At 38.5% G+C, this 19,582-nt stretch overlaps 1 protein-coding gene across 1 annotated transcript in view; it reads right to left on the bottom strand.

Annotated features, from left to right (window-relative positions):
- The window catches only part of DARS1 (aspartyl-tRNA synthetase 1), a 65,018-nt gene that overhangs the window by 27,184 nt on the left and 18,252 nt on the right, over positions 1 to 19,582 (bottom strand). The window lies entirely within an intron of this gene.

Genomic DNA, 19,582 nt, shown 5'->3' with positions numbered 1-19,582 from the left:
TCATAATAAACTTTTTTTTGCCCTTCCTTTATTTCTAGTAGTTATGTGCTAGAAGAGCAGACTTAGATAATAATAACATAACTCCATTCTAATCTCTATGGCCTTATCTATATCTATCTGTCCCTATTTACTCATGCACATGAATAAATTCAGAAGAATAAACATTAAAACAAAACTAAAAGAAGAATCAAATTTGTCAAAAAGGGTTAGACTAGAACTTGCTAGTTAAAACTAGTAAAAGCTTATATGAGGGCTTAGAATGGGAAAGACTAGATATCTCTTCAAGAAAATTAGAGATTCCAAGGGAACATTTCATTCAAAGATGGGCTCAATAAAGGACAGAAATGGTAGGGACCTAACAAAAGCAGAAGATATTAAGAGGGGTGGCAAGAATACACAGAACAACTATACAAAAAAGATCTTCATGACCCAGATAATCACGAAGGTGGGATCACTCACCTAGAGCCAGATATCCTGGAATGTGAAGTCAAGTGTGCCTTAGAAAGCATCACTATGAACAAAGCTAGTGGAGGTGATGGAATTCCAGATGAGCTATTTCAAATCCTGAAAGATGATGCTGTGAAAGTGCTGCACTCAATATGCCAGCAAATTTGGAAAACTCAGCAGGGGCCACAGGACTGGAAAAGGTCAGTTTTCATTCCAATCCCAAAGAAAGGCAACGCCAAAGAAGGCTCAAACTCACGCACACTGCACTCATCTCACACGTTAGCAAAGTAATGCTCAAAATTCTCCAAGCCAGACTTCAACAATACGTGAACCATGAACTTCCAGATGTTCAAGCTGGATTTAGAAAAGGCAAAGGAACCAGAGATCGAATTGCCAACGTCCACTGGATCATCGAAAAAGCAAGAGAGTTCCAGAAAAACATCTATTTCTGCTTTATTGACTATGCCAAAGCCTTTGACTGTGTGGATCACAAGAAACTGTGGAAAATTCTGAAAGAGATGGGAATACCAGACCACCTGACCTGCCTCTCGAGAAATCTGTATGCAGGTCAGGAAGCAACAGTTAGAACTGGACGTGGAACAACAGACTGGTTCCAAATAGGAAAAGGAGTACGTCAAGGCTGTATATTGTCACCCTGCTTATTCAACTTCTATGCAGAGTACATCATAAGAAACACTGGGCCAGAAGAAGCACAAGCTGGAATCAAGAATGCTGGGAGAAATACCAATAACCTCAGATATGCAGATGACACTACCCTTACGGCAGAAAGCGAAGAAGAACTAAAGAGCTTCTTGATGAAAATGAAAGAAGAGAGTGAAAAAGTTGGCTTAAAGCTCTACATTCAGTAAATTAAGATCACTGCATCTGGTCCTATCACTTCATGGCAAATAGATGGGGAAACGGTGGAAATAGTGGCAGACTTTATTTTTTGGGGCTCTAAAATCACTGCAGATGGTGACTGTAGCCATGAGATAAAAAGACGCTTACTCCTTGGTAGAAAAGTTATGACCAACCTAGATAGCATATTAAAAAACAGAGACATTACTTTGTCAACAAAGGTCTGTCTAGTCAAGGCTATGGTTTTTCCAGTAGTCATGTATGGATATGAGAGTTGGATGATAAAGAAAGCTGAGTGCTGAAGAATTGATGCTTTTGAACTGTGGTGTTGGAGAAGACTCTGGAGAGTCCCTTGGACTGCAAGGAGATCCAACCAGTCCATCCTAAAGGAGATCAGTCCTGGGTGTTCATTGGAAGGATGGATGTTGAAGCTGAAACTCCCAGTACTTTGGCCACCTGATGCGAAGAGCTGACTCATATGAAAATACCCTGATGCTGGGAAAGACTGAGGGTAGGAGAAGGGAACGACAAGAGGAGATGGTTGGATGGCATCACCAACTCAATGGACATGAGTTTGAGTAAACTCTGGGAGTTGGTGATGGACAGGGAGGCCTGGCATGCTGCTGTCCATGCGGTCGCAGAGTTGGACACGACTGAGTGACTGAACTGAGCTGAGCTGAACTGACATGTATTGTATGTATAGAGTCAATACAAGAGAGACTGGAATACTTGAATAAGTTAATTGCAATATTCCACTTTGTAGAAAAAGTCTATTTAACATGATTTCATCTGACACTGTGTATTAAGATGGCTTAATACTATCTTGTATATAAACTACAGCTTGACTGCTGCCATAAAGAGATCCTATTAAAGTTTGCTTTACATTTTGAAACTAATATGTCACTGTGTTTTGTACTCTGAAAGAGCGTTATGTCTAACAGGCAACTAAAAGCCTTGGTTTTTATAAAGGATATGGCAGGCATGGAAGTAGAGGAACTCCTGGGAACTACTTTATTATAGGAGAAATAGATGAAGTAAATTAAATATATCTTTTCAAGAGCTAAGTCAGCCATTTTTTATTATTACCATCACCTCCCAAAACCCACTATCACATCATTTTTTTTTTATACTTCATTTTCCAACTACCCTTCTGCCCCGGAATATAGGGAATCACTCTACAAATAAAGTTAATAGAGCCTTGATATTAGAAATACCCTAATAGGCAGAACAGACTTTATGTCATACATTAGGAACTGTCAGCCATTCAATTTAATTAATTTACTTCTAACTCCTTTTATCCAGGATCTGAACTTCTAATTTAAACTGTCTTTAGAAAAAAAAAATTGTAAAAATCACCATTCTTCATATAAAGTGTTTTATGAAAATATTTTAGGTGACTATGGGTGGTTGAGATGGTAAAGAATCCGCCTGCAATGCAGGAGACCTGGGTTCCATCTCTGGGTTGGGTAGTTTCCCTGGAGAAGGGAATGGCAATTCACTCCAGTATTCTTGCCTAAAGAATTCCATGGAGAGAGCCTGGTCGGCTACAGTCCATGGGGTTGCAAAGAATTGGACACGACTGAGTGACTAAAACAAGTGCATCAAGTTTTGTGAGTTTTTCAAGTTTTTTTTTAAAACAAATGATATAATGTATGGGTAACTCAAACAATTATAGAACACAGCTTGTGGGGGAAAAAAAAAACAACGTATCAGTTATCTGAAGGAATAAAATCCCATCTTTCCAACATGACTGTCATATAGTTTGTTATTTAGGGCCTCCCCATCAGCCATAGGAATACCCTCATTACCCACAGTTCTATCATTTGTGATTGTAAGTTGTCATGTCTACATTATATGACACTGGGGCTTCACTCTGTTGGTAAAGAATCTGCCTGCAATGCAGGAGACCTGGGTTTGATTCCTGGGTGGGATGATCCCCTGGAGAAGGGAATGGTGGCTACCCACTCCAGCATTCTTGCCTGGGAAATCCCATGGACAGAGGAGCCTGGTGGGTTACAGTCCATGGGGTAGCAAGAGTCGGACTTGACTCAGGGACTAAAACCACATTACACAAGAAGCAACAAACTAAAAAAATGTCTGTTGGAACTATTAGAAGTAGGCACAGCTGTTGTGTTAAGTTAACAACTGACTACTGAAGAAAATATATTAAAAAACAAAGACATGAAAGCACCAAACACCATCTTATAACCTTGCATAGTAACTGAAGTTCAGAATAATGGCCCTGTGTCATTAAGAAAAAGTTAAACACGAGGAATGTATAAAATAGGCTTCAACGATTCTGTTAAGGTTGTCAAAATAGTTTTAGTACTTGAAGGAAGAAGCTAGCTTCATAGTCTAATATAATGCACTACCGAGTTATGCCTTATTCTTTAATGTTGTGTACCATCACATACACTTTGCAAACCTATAGTGGGTATTATGTACTGTAAAGAGATTTTTAAAAAAGCAGATACACAAAATTTGACTATGAAGCATTAGGATTGTGTACAGTAGAATTTATCCATGCAAGTGAATAGTGGCCTCTTCAAATTGACTGCTCAGGGGAGGGAGGGAGGGGTTATAAACACATTTCAAAATCAGAACAGCCTAAAACAATCAAAACAACTTATCTGGAATTATTTTTTGGTTCTGTCACACCAATCAGTTTTTTTGGGGGGCAAGTTTCACTTATCCCTCTTGTTTCAGAAATGCTAAAGATCATAATAGAACTCTGGGGGGTAGAGAAGAGACTTAAACAAAACAACTGAATGGCATTAGAGGTGCAAGGATGTAACGTGTTTCAAAAAGGAGAGAATATTTAAATACATAAGCTATAGGGTTAACAGCTACACATTCAGTTCAGTTCAGTTCAGTTGCTCAGTCGTGTCCAACTCTTTTCGACCCCATGAATCGCAGCACGCCAGGCCTCCCTGTCCATCACCAACTCCCAGAGTTCACTCAGACTCACATCCATCGAGTCAGTGATGCCATCCAGCCATCTCATCCTCTGCCGTCCCCTCTCCCTCCTGCCCCCAATCCCTCTCAGCATCAGAGTCTTTTCCAATGAGTCAACTCTTCGCATGAGGTGGCCAAAGTACTGGAGTTTCAGCTTTAGCATCATTCCTTCCAAAGAACACCCAGGGCTGATCTTTAGAATGAACTGGGTGGATCTCCTTGCAGTCCAAGGGACTCTCCAGAGTCTTTTCCAACACCATAGTTCAGAAGCATCAATTCTTCGGCACTCAGCTTTCTTCACAGTCCAACTCTCACATCCATACATGACCACTGAAAAAACCATAGCCTTGACTAGATGGACCTTTGTTGGCAAAATAATGTCTCTGCTTTTCAATATGCTATCTTTAGGCAAATATATATTTAGGGTGAGATATATAATTAGCAACAGTGATCCATAATTAGTAGTAGCAAATCCATACTTCACATAGTTTCCTGATAATTTCTATCTAGCTAGGGGAGTATGAAAATCTTGTCAGATATGATTGGATTATCATTAGAAAAAAACAATGTTTTTTTGTATCATGCGGCTGATACAAAGATTTCCCATTATCAGTAGAAGTGTCAGCATTAACACTTGTGCTGAAGAACTGATGCTTTTGAACTGTGGTATTGGAGAAGATTCTTGAGAGTCTCTTGGACTTCAAGGAGATCAAACCAGTCAATCCTAAAGGAAATAAGTCCTGAATATTCACTGGAAGGACTGATGCTGAAGCTGAAACTCCAATACTTTGGCCAATTGATGCGAAGAAATGACTCATTGGAAAAGACCCTGATGCTGGGAAAGACTGAAGGCAGGAGAAGTGGGGACAACAGAGGATGAGAAGGTTGGATGGCATCACCAACTCAATGGACATGAGTCTGAGTAAGCTCCTGGAGTTGGTGACAGACAGGGAAGCCTCACATGCTGCAGTCCATGGGGTCGCAAAGAGTCGGACACGACTGAGCAACTGAACTCAACAGAGTCTCTTGGAAGAAATCATTTTAAGCCACTTGTCTACTGCGTGATGGTCAGTTTATTATCTTAATAAATATAAATAAATATAATCTCCCAAACCATTTAACCAGACACAGTAAACTGTAATATGCTGAAAGTGAACCAGAGAGTTGGGGTACCACTGTTTGCTCCTCTGTGTTCCTGGAATCCTGCAGTCTTCCTTTAGAGACCTTACATGCTAGAGGTGGCATGTGTGTGACCTCATGAGGTGCGATCCAAGTGATAGGTCCAGTGTTTATCTATAAATTAACTATTAGAAAAACTATTATAGTTTTTCCTATAACTCTTAGATAAAAAAGAAAGGAAGGAAAGGATTATTTTCTTTCCTTTAGCGGGTATTTTTGAGCAAATCACACTTTGGAGGTCACTGGGATAGGATACAAGAATCACAACTGAGAAAAGGCTGTTGGAACAGGTAGATGATTTGCAGGTGAAAATGTATTTAATAGCATGTAGCTGAGTCAGACGGAGAAGGCAATGGCAACCCACTCCAGTACTCTTGCCTGGCAAATCCCATGGGTGGAGGAGCCTGGTGGGCTGTAGTCCATGGGGTCGCTAGGAGTCAGACACACTGAGCGACTTCACTTTCATGCATTGGAGGAGGAAATGGCACCCCACTCCAGTGTTCTTGCCTGGAGAATCCCAGGGATGGGGGAGCCTGGTGGGCTGCCATCTATGGGGTCGCAAAGGGTCAGACACAACTGAATAGACTTAGCAGCAGCAGCAGCAACTGAGTCAGAGAGATCCTGATCTTGCATAGAAATAGTGGAGAAATAGATCTGGTAAAGATGTACTTCACCCATTTTTTGTTGCTGGGTCCCACTGTGAGGTGCTGGTTCTGGCAAATCCTTTTGGAGAACAAAAAAAGAATCACCCGCAATTCACAATGCCTCTCACCAGCAAGGGATGGGGAAATGGCAGGGTTTGCTCTTACAGTTTTAAGTTATTTTTTAAACATTATTTCTATATATAAAAGAATATACTTACTGTTAAAAACTGCAATGTTCAATAATATGTAAATTTAAAAATTCAGGTTCCCTATCATATACTGAACTACCTCTTCCTCTAATCACTGCTTTCTATACTTCTGTACATTTTTTCTCATTTACAAAAAATATATAATGCATCTACAGTAGTTTTGTTCCTTTTCTCCGTATTTTTTAAGTTTGAGGAAGCAGTTTTATCTCTATAGCTTCAATGCAATTGATCTTAATACATATAAATATCTAACATAATATTATTTCCATGGAAAGTATTATTTCCATTAGTTCCATTATTAGCAACTTCCGTTTATGTTCTAGTTCCCATGTGAAGTGCTTTACACATATATCATCTTGCTTAAACCTCACAAAGGCCTACAGGGTAGGTATACTACCATTTTATAGTTGAAAAAACTGAGACTGAAAGGTCAAGTAATTAGCCCAAGATCATGCAGCTAGTAAGATCATGTACAGATTACTGCACTAAACAGTTCTGTTACAGACTCACATATCAGCCTCCAAATTTAAATACTCCAGAATGCATTGTCAGCTCACTTTGAAATAATTCATTCTCATTCTTAGAAGCTCATGAGCTGCCAGATTCCTTTATAGCTTGTGTAAAAGAAAGTGGAAATAACATGCCCTTCACAAATAGTTTTCAAAATGCCCGAGTCACGCTGCCTTTTCTGGTAATGCTGATGTATCCTGAGGTCCTGCTGTTGCCAGCCTCAACATATATTCATCAGAATCTTTGTATAAGACAACATTAAGTTATTACTTAATAACTTAGAATTAATCCCATAAACTGGGATCTAGTGACACCAGATTTTTAACCTACTTTTAAAGCACTTATTTATCAAGGTTTTCAATACAAGTTTTGAGCTGGACAGGACTAGATATAGGTCTGTTTCTGATCCAATAGTTAAGTACCTCATTCCAACAAAGAGGTATAAACCATCTAAGTACAGTTGTTCAAAGGGCTGCAATCTAGAACAGTGTGCAACCCAGCCTATGTCCATCAATTAATCTACAGGATGCTCCAGAGGTTCCCAAATGCCCACCAGTGTCTGGGCCTCAGCTTAGATGATGTATAGAAATACTTTCATCACAGGACCTGTAACATGTCTCTTCATGAAGTTGTTTATTTTTTGTCCTCTCCCTAAATTAAGTTCCTTGTGTGATTATTATGTGTTATTTAGTGTCACTAAATAACTAAGCCCAGCAGAATGCCTGGACCAGAGCAGAGGTAAATTTTCTAAATCAATGAACCTTCTTCTGAGTATTATTTTGCTATTTATAGTTCTAAAAATTAATGTGCAAACTGAAGATTTAGCTTATTAACTAAGTAAAATAGTTATTTTCAGGTGAAAGATCTAGAAAGGAAAGAAAATAATCAAACTTGTAAGTAGCTAGGTGACTCACTAGAGAATGAGAAACACACTTGTGACTCACCAGCTACCAATAAATAACCTAACCACAATGACTAATACGAAGAAAAAGAAAATAAAACACATTTTTTTTTAACAAATATTACAGCCTGAAAAGACTTTTTTTTTTTCTTCAGAATCCAAACATCTCTATGCTGCTGCTGGGTTACATAAACATAAATAGCAAAATAGAATTTTTAACATCTGTTCTTTAAATGAACTGTAGGCTTCTGCACTGAGTCACTATGATTTTAATTTTAAACTTCAAAAACCTGTATTTACATTTACTCCAGTTGTTAAAAGCAGTCAATACAAAAAGGCCTACAGGGCTGCCTTTAAAAAAACTTGCCTTTACAAGACTCAATCATAACTAATACAGATTACTCTTTCATTATTTTAAAATGTCACTAAATAAACCGTAGTTTTAAAAAGAAAAAAAAGGGATGACTTGCCTCAGTTCTAACTCCAGCTACTAAATATTAGGACATTAATGTCAACATAAGATGGGGATCCAGAAACATTGGCTTAGATGGGTATCCCATCTTCCTGCTTCCAGATAAATTTCATTTAAAGATCTCAAACCATTTCGGATACACAATTAAGAATCTGTTCTTAAAGACCTCTAGGGAATGAGATGTGCCAACCTTCCTATATAACTCATTTAGTTGTTTCATTTCTATATGCATTCAACCATGAGAAAATCGATCCTTCCAACAAAGTGATTAAAATAATGTGTTGAAGAGTCCTGTGACACTTAAATCCAATTAATGAGTCAACTTTTCGGATTAGTATATTGATGAATTGGATATTCCCAGGAAAGATAATATGGGGAAAACAACTGACCCCATATTGTTAATGTTGCTCTTAAGGAAAATACTAAAATGCTAGAAACTGCTAGTGGTACAATCTAGTCAGTAAGGCAAAAATAAGCACCTAAGATTTAATATCTTAAGTAAATGCTAAGATAGTTATCTACTTAAGATATTAAAAGTGACCTCATAGTTTGCCTTTTAAATGATTAGGAAACCCCAGCTGGAACAATCTGATTTGATATTTTTAATAGTGGAGTCCTTGCTTTTTTCCACCTGGTATATGGCCAGAGGGAATAGAGTTAAATGTAGGGCCTCATGGAATTAACATATAAATATCATTTTTCTCCCACTTTTTTGTGTGGGAGTTCACATGTTTTAAATGTCCAATATCTTTGCAGTATTCAAGATGGAAACACCTTGAGAATAAATAAACAGTCCTTAGGCACTCCCTGCGTACTAAAGATAATTAGTAAAATTATCTATTAGATAATATCTATTAGATATTAAAGCATTTAATATAAAAATCTAAGAATGAAAATTAAATAGGGATTAGAAATGGACTTTTCCTCATGAGCATATTTTCTGCTATGCTATTTTCCAAACCATAGATTCTAGCAGAATCTTTAGTTGGCTTACTAACTAAACTGCTAGTCTGCCAAAGTGAATGTTACTAAATATTCATTTGAATTACCTCATGCTTCACTGATCCTCAAATTTCTAAAGCAAAAAAATCTATAAGGATTTTTTATTTATTTAAATATGTATCAGAATCCATTAAAATTTATATGTTGCTGCTAATATGTTTTCAGTCATAACAGAAGGCTAATAATATATTGGGGCTTCCCTGGTAGCTCAAAAGGTAAAGAATCTGCCTGCAATGTGGGAGACCCAAGTTCAATCCCTGGGTTGGGAAGATCCTCTGGAGAAGGGCATGGCAACCTACTCCAGTATTCTTGCCTGGAGAATCCCATGGACAGAGGAGGCTGGCAGGCCACAGTCCATGGAATCGGAAAGAGTCAGACAAGACTAAGTGCCTAACATACAGAAGAATATATTCAGCAATGGAACCCACAGAATTTTCCAAATTTTTATTTTCTTATTATAGTTATACTCGGAAACAAGGGATAAAGAGGAATGAAATCCTGAAGAGTTCAGCGAAATAATGAAAATAGAAGCAACCTATAAACCTCTACTTTCATTATAAAGTAGAATATAGTCTCCTAGGCCCAGCTGAGGAATAAAAATCAATTGTTCAGCCATAAACACACAATACACTCTTTAAGCCTGGTGTTAGATTATGGCAACAGTAGTATATGGGACACGGAGTTAGTAAAGAACATGCAGGGCAAAAGAAACAAAGAGAACAGTGGATAAGGATGCAGTGAAAGTAGTTCTAGGAATGGAACTGGGGTTGTGTGAAGTCAAAAGGGGACAGAAAAAACTGGAAGAAAATGGGGAGATTTTCCTCCTCCAGAGTATCTTCCTGACCCAGGGACTGAACCCGTGTCTCCTGTGTCTCCCTGCATTGGCGGGTGAATTCTTTACCACTGAGACTCCTGGGAAACCCACACAGAGAACAGATACTGGAGTTCAAAATGAAATTCTAACAAGCAAAATCAAGCCTGTGGCCACAGCAGTGACTTATTAAAGTGAAGCAATGGCGAAGATGGTGGAGGAAAAGTAAGAAATTTCAAGGCCAACTTTTTCCATATGGTAGTCACTTGAAAACATTTAAAATGAGACAATGACTTGGAATAGGAGGAACAGAATTCTATCAAGCCAGAAAAAGAAAATGGTTTCAGTAAAACATTTCAGTCTCTGGCTTTCATGAACTCAAAAGGCTGGAACTTCTCTCCGATTACCTCAACATCATCTAAGCAAGTTTAGGAGACACTGTCCAAATCCGTCTCCCCTTGTTCACTGCTAACTGGGCCCCATCCAGCTCAGTTTTCACCTTTACCTGGTCAGGTGTTCTAAGGGAAGGTGAGCCCATCCCAGCTCTGAAGAGTGAATTGTGTTTTAGTCCCAGCCCACCCTGGGAATTGATTCCAGACTGATGGTGTCTTTTCCATATAGTTTCTCAAACTAGAAACTTTGAAGCCATTTTCCACTTGTTTCTTTTTCTTACCTCCACACATAAGCAGGAGCAAACAGATGAGATTCTTACATTTGGACCCACTCACTGTGCAAGCATCATTATCTCTTTTAAGGGTATAGTTTTGCTTTAACACTTGTTTTGAAAACTTGAATTAACTCTAACCAATTGATGTATTGGGATTTCCCCGGTGGCTCGGTGGTAAAGAATCCTCCTGCAATGCAAGAGACACAGGATTTGAGGGTTCCATTCCTGGGTTGGGAAGATCCTGGAGGAGGAGGAAATAGCAGCCCACTCCGTATTCTTGCCTAGAGAATATCATGGACAGAAGGGCCTGGCAGGCTGTAGTCCCTAGGACTGCAAAGAGTCAGATGCATCTGAGCACACATGCAATGCACAACTGATGTATTAAATATCAATCTGAGAATAATGAGAACTTGTGTTTGCCAATACCAGATTTCATCAGTGAGAAATACTAGGTCAACGCAGAAACTGTACTCAGGTGAACTTAGCCAAACAGGAATACATAAAACATACACACCTCAATCATCTACCTGTGTTATAAGCCACCCTCATTCACATCAGCCAGTCTAACTTTCCTTCTGGTTTCAGACAGCCTTTCTTGTACCATTACATAACAATTTACAAGCTGCAACTCTTCTGATATCCACTTCCACTCAGAAATAGTGAGTCTTTTTAAAGATAAAATGAAATACTTATGTAACTCTCAACATTCAATATGTATAAAACTATTTTATGGTTAAAAAAAAATTAGGTTCTTTTTATAAAACTGTATCACTGATATTTTTGACCGCTGTGCTGTATACCTATTTTCTGCACGAATCTTGAGGTTTTTATTGCATAATTTTGCATAGCATGGTGATTTTTAGGAAAGTATTTATTACAACAACAGAACTGACTGAATATTAGCACCACTCTACAAAAAGTTAACCCAAAAGGACACCCATACCACAATGTCCGAGATCTCTTCCCTTGCTGACAACAGAGCAATTCTATCAGTACAAGTATGTTACAAAGGGCCTAATATGTTAAGGAACAGCATTAGTTACCCAGCTAAACTCTTTCATTTCCTTCCCAAGTCCAGAATCTTGGTAAAGGATAAATTCTTATTTTAGATTCTGAGTGTGGTTTAATTTCCACATCAGTTCCATATATCACATACATGCTTTGTTGAGTGACTGTGTTTTATTTCTTACAAGAGTGAAAAGAACATGTAAAATGCCCTGTGTGGCAGTGCTGCTGCTGCTAAGTGAAGTGAAGTGAAAGTTGCTTAGTTGTGTCCGACTCTTTGCGACTCCATGGACTGTAGCCTGCCAGGCTCCTCTGTCTGTGGGATTCTCCAGGCAAGAATACTGGAGTAGGTAGCTGTTTTCTTTCTCCAGGGGAATCTTCCCAACCCAGGGATCGAACCCAGGTCTCCTGCATTGCAGGTGGATTCTTTACCATCTGAGCCACCAGGGAAGCCCGATGATGATAAGGAAAAGCCAAAAGATTAAGCAAAAACAGATGTAAATTTGCCTAGTGAGCTTTAGGCCTCATATTTATACTTATAGCTATCAAATATTTTTATATTGAAATTATTCAAAAAAAAAACTGTCTTTGCAAACATGAAACTCTCGACCCCTTCTTCCCTACTGTTTTTATTGCATGCTTTTAAGGTACTGGGTGATTTCTGCTTTATGAATGGCAACTACTGCTTTATGCTAGAGGAGATAAGCTCATTAATATTATTGATGGCTAGAAAAACATTTAATTCCTCCTTTGGAACTGTCTCTAGCATGAATTTATGACTCAACACAAAAGTCTTTTTTATTACTTTAGTATCAGCTATACTCTTTAAAACCAAAATTATTATTTTTCATCAGTTTTGGTTCTCAATAACTTGAGGACAATAAACAAAAGTCACTATCACCCTCAAGAAATAAAACAGCTATCTACTTTTGAGGATGTATACCAGAATAGACTGCATACTCCAGAAATGTATTTTTGAGGCAAAAAAGCAATAGGGCTTCCTTTTCCCAGTCACCAACACATTTCAATGACATTAAAGTTGTATTCTAAGTGAGCTATATATATTGTGGAGGGCACTGAACGGTATCTTTATACAATCTTAGAGAGGCAGGATGACATAGGAGAAGCATGAGCCTAGAATCAGAGACCTTAGTATTTTAAGTAACGAGGCTCTTATCTGTAAAATGAATAGACAAGAGGGAAAAAAAAAGACAAAAGGGTATCTATACCTCACAGTGCTGTTATGAGGCTCAAGAGGAAAAATCCAAGTACTGTACTTTGCTGCTTCATACTGAATATACAGTAATAGTAAGCTGTTATTGCTGCTACTGTTACAAGCAAATCTGTTATTTCCCCTGTACATGAGATAGGGAAGCTACTGGTGATCACTACACTGAACCTTTACTGGGGTGCATCCCATAAACATAAAAATTCATGGTAGCCACTGGAAAGCTTGGCAAGATAGAGCAAGAGCAATCACCATACTAAATTTTAATTGTAGATTAAGTTTCTTAAATATTAAAAATATTATTTCACATGCAATAAAAGTCCAGGTATATGTGTGTAGGGGAGGGAGCTTTTTTCCATGGCCTTTCTTTAAAAAAAATCTATGGCATGCCCATTTAGGGATGCCCCACTCCTCCCCCCCAAAATCTAAGGCACCCGTTATAGAGGTCACCGAACAGTATCCCATCATTATCCATATAATCTTCTTAATATACACAAGATAATGATGGAATGTTAGCAAAATAAGCTTTGTATGAATAGTGATTTTTACCTTTTATTTTGTTTTTCCAGTAGTCATGTATGGATGTGAGAGTTGGACTGTGAAGAAAGCTGAGTGCCGAAGAATTGATGCTTTTGAACTGTGTATTTGGGAGAAGACTCTTGAGAGTCCCTCAGACTGCAAGGAGATTCAACCAGTCCATCCTAAAGGAGACCAGTCCTGGGTGTTCATTGGAAGGGCTGATGCTGAAGCTGAAACTCCAGTATTCTGGCCACCTCATACGAAGAGTTGATTCATTAGAAAAGACTCTGATGCTGGGAAGGATTGGGGGCAGGAGGAGAAGGGGACGACCCAGGATGAGATGGCTGGATGGCATCTCCGACTCGATGCACATCAGTTTGAGTGAACTCTGGGAGTTGGTGATGGACAGGGAGGCCTGGCATGCTGCGATTCATGGGGTCACAAAGAGTCAGACACAACTGAGTAATTGAACTGAACTGAACTGAAAAACTACAGATTTAAGCCCTTCAAAAGCCCTTAAGCTTTATTATACTAGATTGTCACAATAAAGGTCTAAAATGTAAGATATCCTACACTATATTGATACATGCTGTTACTTGTTAATAGTAGGGATAAAGTTGAGAGCTGAAAGCTAGGTGATGACCTAAATTATAATTTTAGGCAGGCATTATTTCATATTTTTCAAAACAATTTCTACATTACTCCTATTTACCCCCTTTACCCCTCCCCCTCAACATCAACTGTGCATATATTTTTAAAAATAATAAACTACCTTAATAAAAATCTGCACTCCAATTCTAAGGCAGGCACAAGCTTGGTTTATGTGTCAAGTAACTTCCTTCAATTACAGTGAATTAGCACTACATCCAACCTCAGACTTTAGTATTTCTCAGGCAAGCTGAAATAAAGATGTTTAAAGAAGGGTTTTAGTTGTGAAGAATGAAATAAGACTAACATACAAGTAAACAACTTATGAAGTCATGTGCCTAATTAGTAAGGAGCCAAGTTCTCTGGGCTCCTTATTACACCCCATTTTCCCTGGCACTTCAGTTTGGTTTCTACATCATCTTAGTAGTTCTACGATAACTTATTTTGTGACCTCAATTTTCTTCATCAAAATCCCGGGAATTTTAAATTCACAGTAAGCTTGGTAAGAATTAAGCACTACTCAATGTGGCATAGATCAGTGGTCTCTCTTTACAATATCAGGGACCTTCAGCGAACACTTAATTTTATCATTTTACTTAAATACATACAAATATAAAATTAGTAGAAGTAAATGCCTTATTGTCATAGCCCTTACTTTTAAATCGAAGTGAATTTTTACAGTCTGTTTTTTTTTTGGCTGTGCTGCACGGCCTGTGGGATTATCTTAGTTTTCAGACCAGAGATTGAACCTGGTCCCTCGTTAATGAAAGCGAGTAGTTCTACCTTTGGACTGTTACGGAACTCCCCCTCAAGGTGAATTTTTAAAGAAAATAAAAGCAAATATTAAAAACCATAAAATTCGAATTAATAATATCACTTTAAAGTTTGTTAAAAGTAAATTTCTGACATTTGTTTTACTGTATAAAGCTGTAGACTCATGTACACTTCTGGATTTAATTTTCTGTATTTTTAATACTAGTAATAAAGAATGCTTGTTCACAATTACATAAAACATGAACTTTGAGGTTGGTTCAGGATAATCAGGCCTCATAATTAACTAAAGTACTGCAAAGAGCAATCTAAGAATGACAATTTATTAGTAGATGACTTTATAAAACCATAGTGTTCCAGTCAGAGTTAATAATGTAGTATGTTAACTGATATCTGAATCAAACAGGTATCTAATCTGATAAATATGAGAACTGTACACAGAAACATTTTCCCTAGTATGGAAACTATTGTACTATTAGTTAACTGCTGCCTCTATATAGATGAAAATAGGATTCAGTAAGTCTGCTTGAGCAGCACAGACTTAAGAAGTAAGTATTTAAGAAGTAAGTAACTGCCAAGTACCACCAAATAACTTGCTTAGCAGGTCACTTTTCAAACTACAATGAAATCTTCATTTGTACAGAACATGGATATTGCTGGCTTCAGTTGGCATGAACACAATTTACACAGCAGTTCTTTCCTGTAAGTTAGCCTATAAAATGATATGGCATAGTATTTTTTTATGTATCTTTAAGATTTTTATTTTAAAATTAAAAAATGAGGCCACTGTAGATATGGAGAGACTACCCCATCTGGAGCATATATATTGAGAAGTGGTGGGAAATAACAGGAGGAACTGGGAGGCAGAATTAATATTGGACATAGTTGGAAATAGGAAGCCATTGAAAATTTTAGATAAAAATAGCACTTAGAAACTTCTGGCATGTGTGGACTTTTTAAGAAAAGGATTTTGAAGGATGAAGAAAAAAATCAACCCGTCTTTTACAAAAAAAGTTCTGAAAGTTCTTTAGAATTTACATTACAACTTTACCTGATCTATTATTATTCATGAATAGAGCAGATAATTTTCAAAGCAAAATTTTTCTGTTCTTGATTTTCTTCTTTTAAAACTGGTACTTTGAATATAAGATTGTACTGCTGGCTTTCTGTTAGAAAGGACGTGTGCTTTAGACTAAAGAAAGAGCATGATTTCTGAACTACCTTAGAAGTATAGCAAAATCACATAAAAAAAGATAAGCTGACTGACATATCAAGAAATCACGTTCCTAAGAAAATTAATTATCTTATCAACCAGCCACAAAAATTAAAAGCTTATCATCTTTCACCACAGAGAGTCATGAGAATTTTCCTTTTTCATAAGGTAGCAACTGCTATTAACACATTTATTCTTACTCAGGCAAGATACCTTAACATGTAAGTAGTGCCAAAAGTTAAATAATTGCAACTTAAGTAGCACATGTTAAACCTATTGTATAAAATTGGCTTCATTCACTTGTATATAACCAGTTAAAGGCTTTATAATTTGTAACAGCTCTATTATGAAACCATCTTTTCCCACACATTACTAATTATATAAAATGCAGTTTTAAAAATGGATTAAAAATAGTTACATGTTCTTTTCTGGTTTAAAAAAGAACTCAAGTCTTCCCTAGTGGTCCAGTGGCTAACTCCATGTTCCCAATGCAGGGGGCTTGGGTCTGATTCCTGGTCAAGGAACTAGATCCCACATGTTGCAACTAAAGATCCTGCACACTGTAACTAAGATCTGGTACAGCCAAATAAATAAATAAATAAATTCAAAAAAAAGGAAAAGAAATCAAAGTCACATCACGATAGTGAAATAGTGAAAGTTGCTCAGTCATGTCTGACTCTTTGTGACCCCATGGACTATAGCCCACCAGGCTCCTCTGTCCTTGGAATTCTCCAAGCATGAGTACTGGAGTGGGTAGCCATTCCCTTGTCCAGGGGATCTTCCTGACTGAGGGATTGAACCCAGGTCTCCTGCAATGCAGGCAGATTCTTTACTGATTGAGCGGCCAGGGACGTCCTGGTTAATAGTCAAACCTGAATCAAGAGTAAAATCAGATCTTGAGAATTCCTTGGTGATTCAGTGGTTGGGACTCAGCGCTTTCACTGCCATAGGCCTGATGGGCCCCGGTTCAATCCCTGGTCAGAGAACCCAGTACCCCTGGGCTGCAAGCAGCCAAAACAAAAACAAAAGAAAAAGGTTAAAATCAGGTCTATCGATAAGATTGTGACTGAATTTAATCCACCTTAGGATTATGAAATCCAGGTTACATTATCTGAATTCTTCCCTTATTCTAAAAAGAAAAAAAGGTCACCCATACACTATACCATTTAGACAAAAGCCTTTCTTTAACGTTCATTATAAAGGCATTGCTTCCCAGGTGGCTCAGTGGTAAAGAATCTGCTTGCCAATGCCGGACGATTCAATCTCTGGGTCGGGAAGATCCCTTGGAAAAGGAAATGGCAACCCCCTCCAGTATTCTTACCTGGGAAAACCCACGAAGAGAGGAGCCCAGTGGGCTACAGTTCATGGGGTCACAAGAGTTGGGCATGATTTAGCAACTAAATGACAAATAAGGGCATCAGTGAACTAAGTTCTGTGTGCAAGTATGTTTTCCAGCTGGTAAGCTTTGGTTGACATCTGATATGGTCAACTGCTGTCAGTTAATCAAGTTCCAGGAGTTTCCGAGAAGACCCAAAATAAGAAATAACTATTTGTAGACTACTTTAATGTGTCTGCCTCTAAAGACATCAAATGAAGTCACTGTTCTCTTGATATTAGAATGACTCTTAAGTGATTAACAGCAAATGGGATTTCCAAAAGACTTTCAGACTGCTAATCTTTTAATGTCACCCTGCTCATTTAACTTATATGCAGAGTACATCATGAGAAATGCTGGACTGGAAGAAACACAAGCTGGAATCAAGATTGCCGGGAGAAATATCAATAACCTCAGATATGCAGATGACATCACCCTTATGACAGAAAGCGAAGAGGAGCTAAAAAGCCTCTTGATGAAAGTAAAAGAGGAGAGCGAAAAAGTTGGCTTAAAGCTCAACATTCAGAAAATGAAGATCATGGCATCCAGTCCCATCACTTCATGGGAAATAGATGGGGAAACAGTAGAAACAGTGTCAGACTTTTTGGGCTCCAAAATCACTGCAGATGGTGATTGCAGCCATGAAATTAAAAGACGCTTACTCCTTGGAAGAAAAGTTATGACCAACCTAGACAGCATATTAAAAAGCAGAGACATTACTTTGCCAACTAAGGTCCGTCTAGTCAAGGCTATGGTTTTTCCAGTGGTCATGTATGGATGTGAGAGTTGGACTGTGAAGAAGGCTGAGCGCTGAAGAATTGATGCGTTTGAACTGTGGTGTTGGAGAAGACGCTTGAGAGTCCCTTGGACTGCAAAGAGATCCAACCAGTCCATTCTGAAGGAGATCAGCCCTGGGTGTTCTTTGGAAGGAATGATGCTAAAGCTGAAACTCCAATACTTTGGCCACTTCATACGAAGAGTTGACTCATTGGAAAAGACTCTGATGCTGGGAGGGATTGGGGGCAGGAGAAGAAGGGGACGACTGAGGATGAGATGGCTGGATGGCATCACGGACTTGATGGACGTGAGTTTGAGTGAACTCCGGGAGATGGTGATGGACAGGGAGGCCTGGCGTGCTGCGATTCATGGGGTCGCAGAGTCGGACACAACTAAGTGACTGAACTGAACTGAACTGAATCTTTTAAGAATGTAATAGTGAGGTTATAACGCAGTTTAAATAAAAAATATATTTGATATAAAACTGTCAGCTCTATGTATGGCTGAGCCCCTCTGCTGTTCACCTGAAACATTGTTAATTGGTTATACCCCAGGACAAAACAAAAAACAAAACAAAAACAAAAACCCCAAAACCCAAACTGTCAGCTTCATATATTAGTTTTCAGAACCAATTTAATATATAAAAGACAGAAGCTGTTAGGGGAAACACTGACTGAAACCACCCACCCTGACCAGGCACCACTGTAACCATTTGCGTGAGTTATTTTATGACAGGAGGTCTTGGTAAGGAACAAGCTACCACCAATCAGAAGAATTCGGGAAAAGTCAAAAGGAGACACCACAAATCCTACCAACCTGTCTGAATCCTCCTTGCTGGAATCCCTCTTGGCTGAGCAATGCACCCTGAGTCCGGAAACTAATCCCAGCACCATGAAACCTGAGACTGAAAGCACATGGCAGAGCACTCCTCCGGGCTTCCCTTGCCTTCCCGCTCCCCACCCAGGTACCCCTTACCAATGAAGTCTCTTGCTTTGTCAGCACGTGTCTCCTTGGACAATTCATTTCCAAGTGTTACATAAGCGCCCACTCTCAGGCCCTAAAAAGGGTCCCCCTTCCTGTAACAAAGTCCTAAAGGTTGTTTGTTGACTTGAAGCTGACTTTTCCCCAGTATTTTCCAGTATATTAAATGTAATTAAGCATATACATCTGTGGTTTTCAGGAGCTCTTACAGAAGCCTCACTGTAGATAGTTTATTTCTAGGAACCAAGTTTACTTATGTTCTACTTCACAGGATACAGATTGACCTGAAAAGGCTAGGTGACAAAGGCACCCCCACAAGCATATACCCTTAAAGACTAGGGATGGAAAGAGCAAAATGAATCACCAAAGGATACAGGTTGAAAAGATGAAAGTGATAGTCTCTCAGTAGC

This window comes from Ovis canadensis, chromosome 2, assembly GCF_042477335.2.
Source record: "Ovis canadensis isolate MfBH-ARS-UI-01 breed Bighorn chromosome 2, ARS-UI_OviCan_v2, whole genome shotgun sequence".
In the NCBI taxonomy this organism is placed as follows: domain Eukaryota; kingdom Metazoa; phylum Chordata; class Mammalia; order Artiodactyla; family Bovidae; genus Ovis; species Ovis canadensis.
This window is presented reverse-complemented; position numbering and strand designations above follow the sequence as displayed.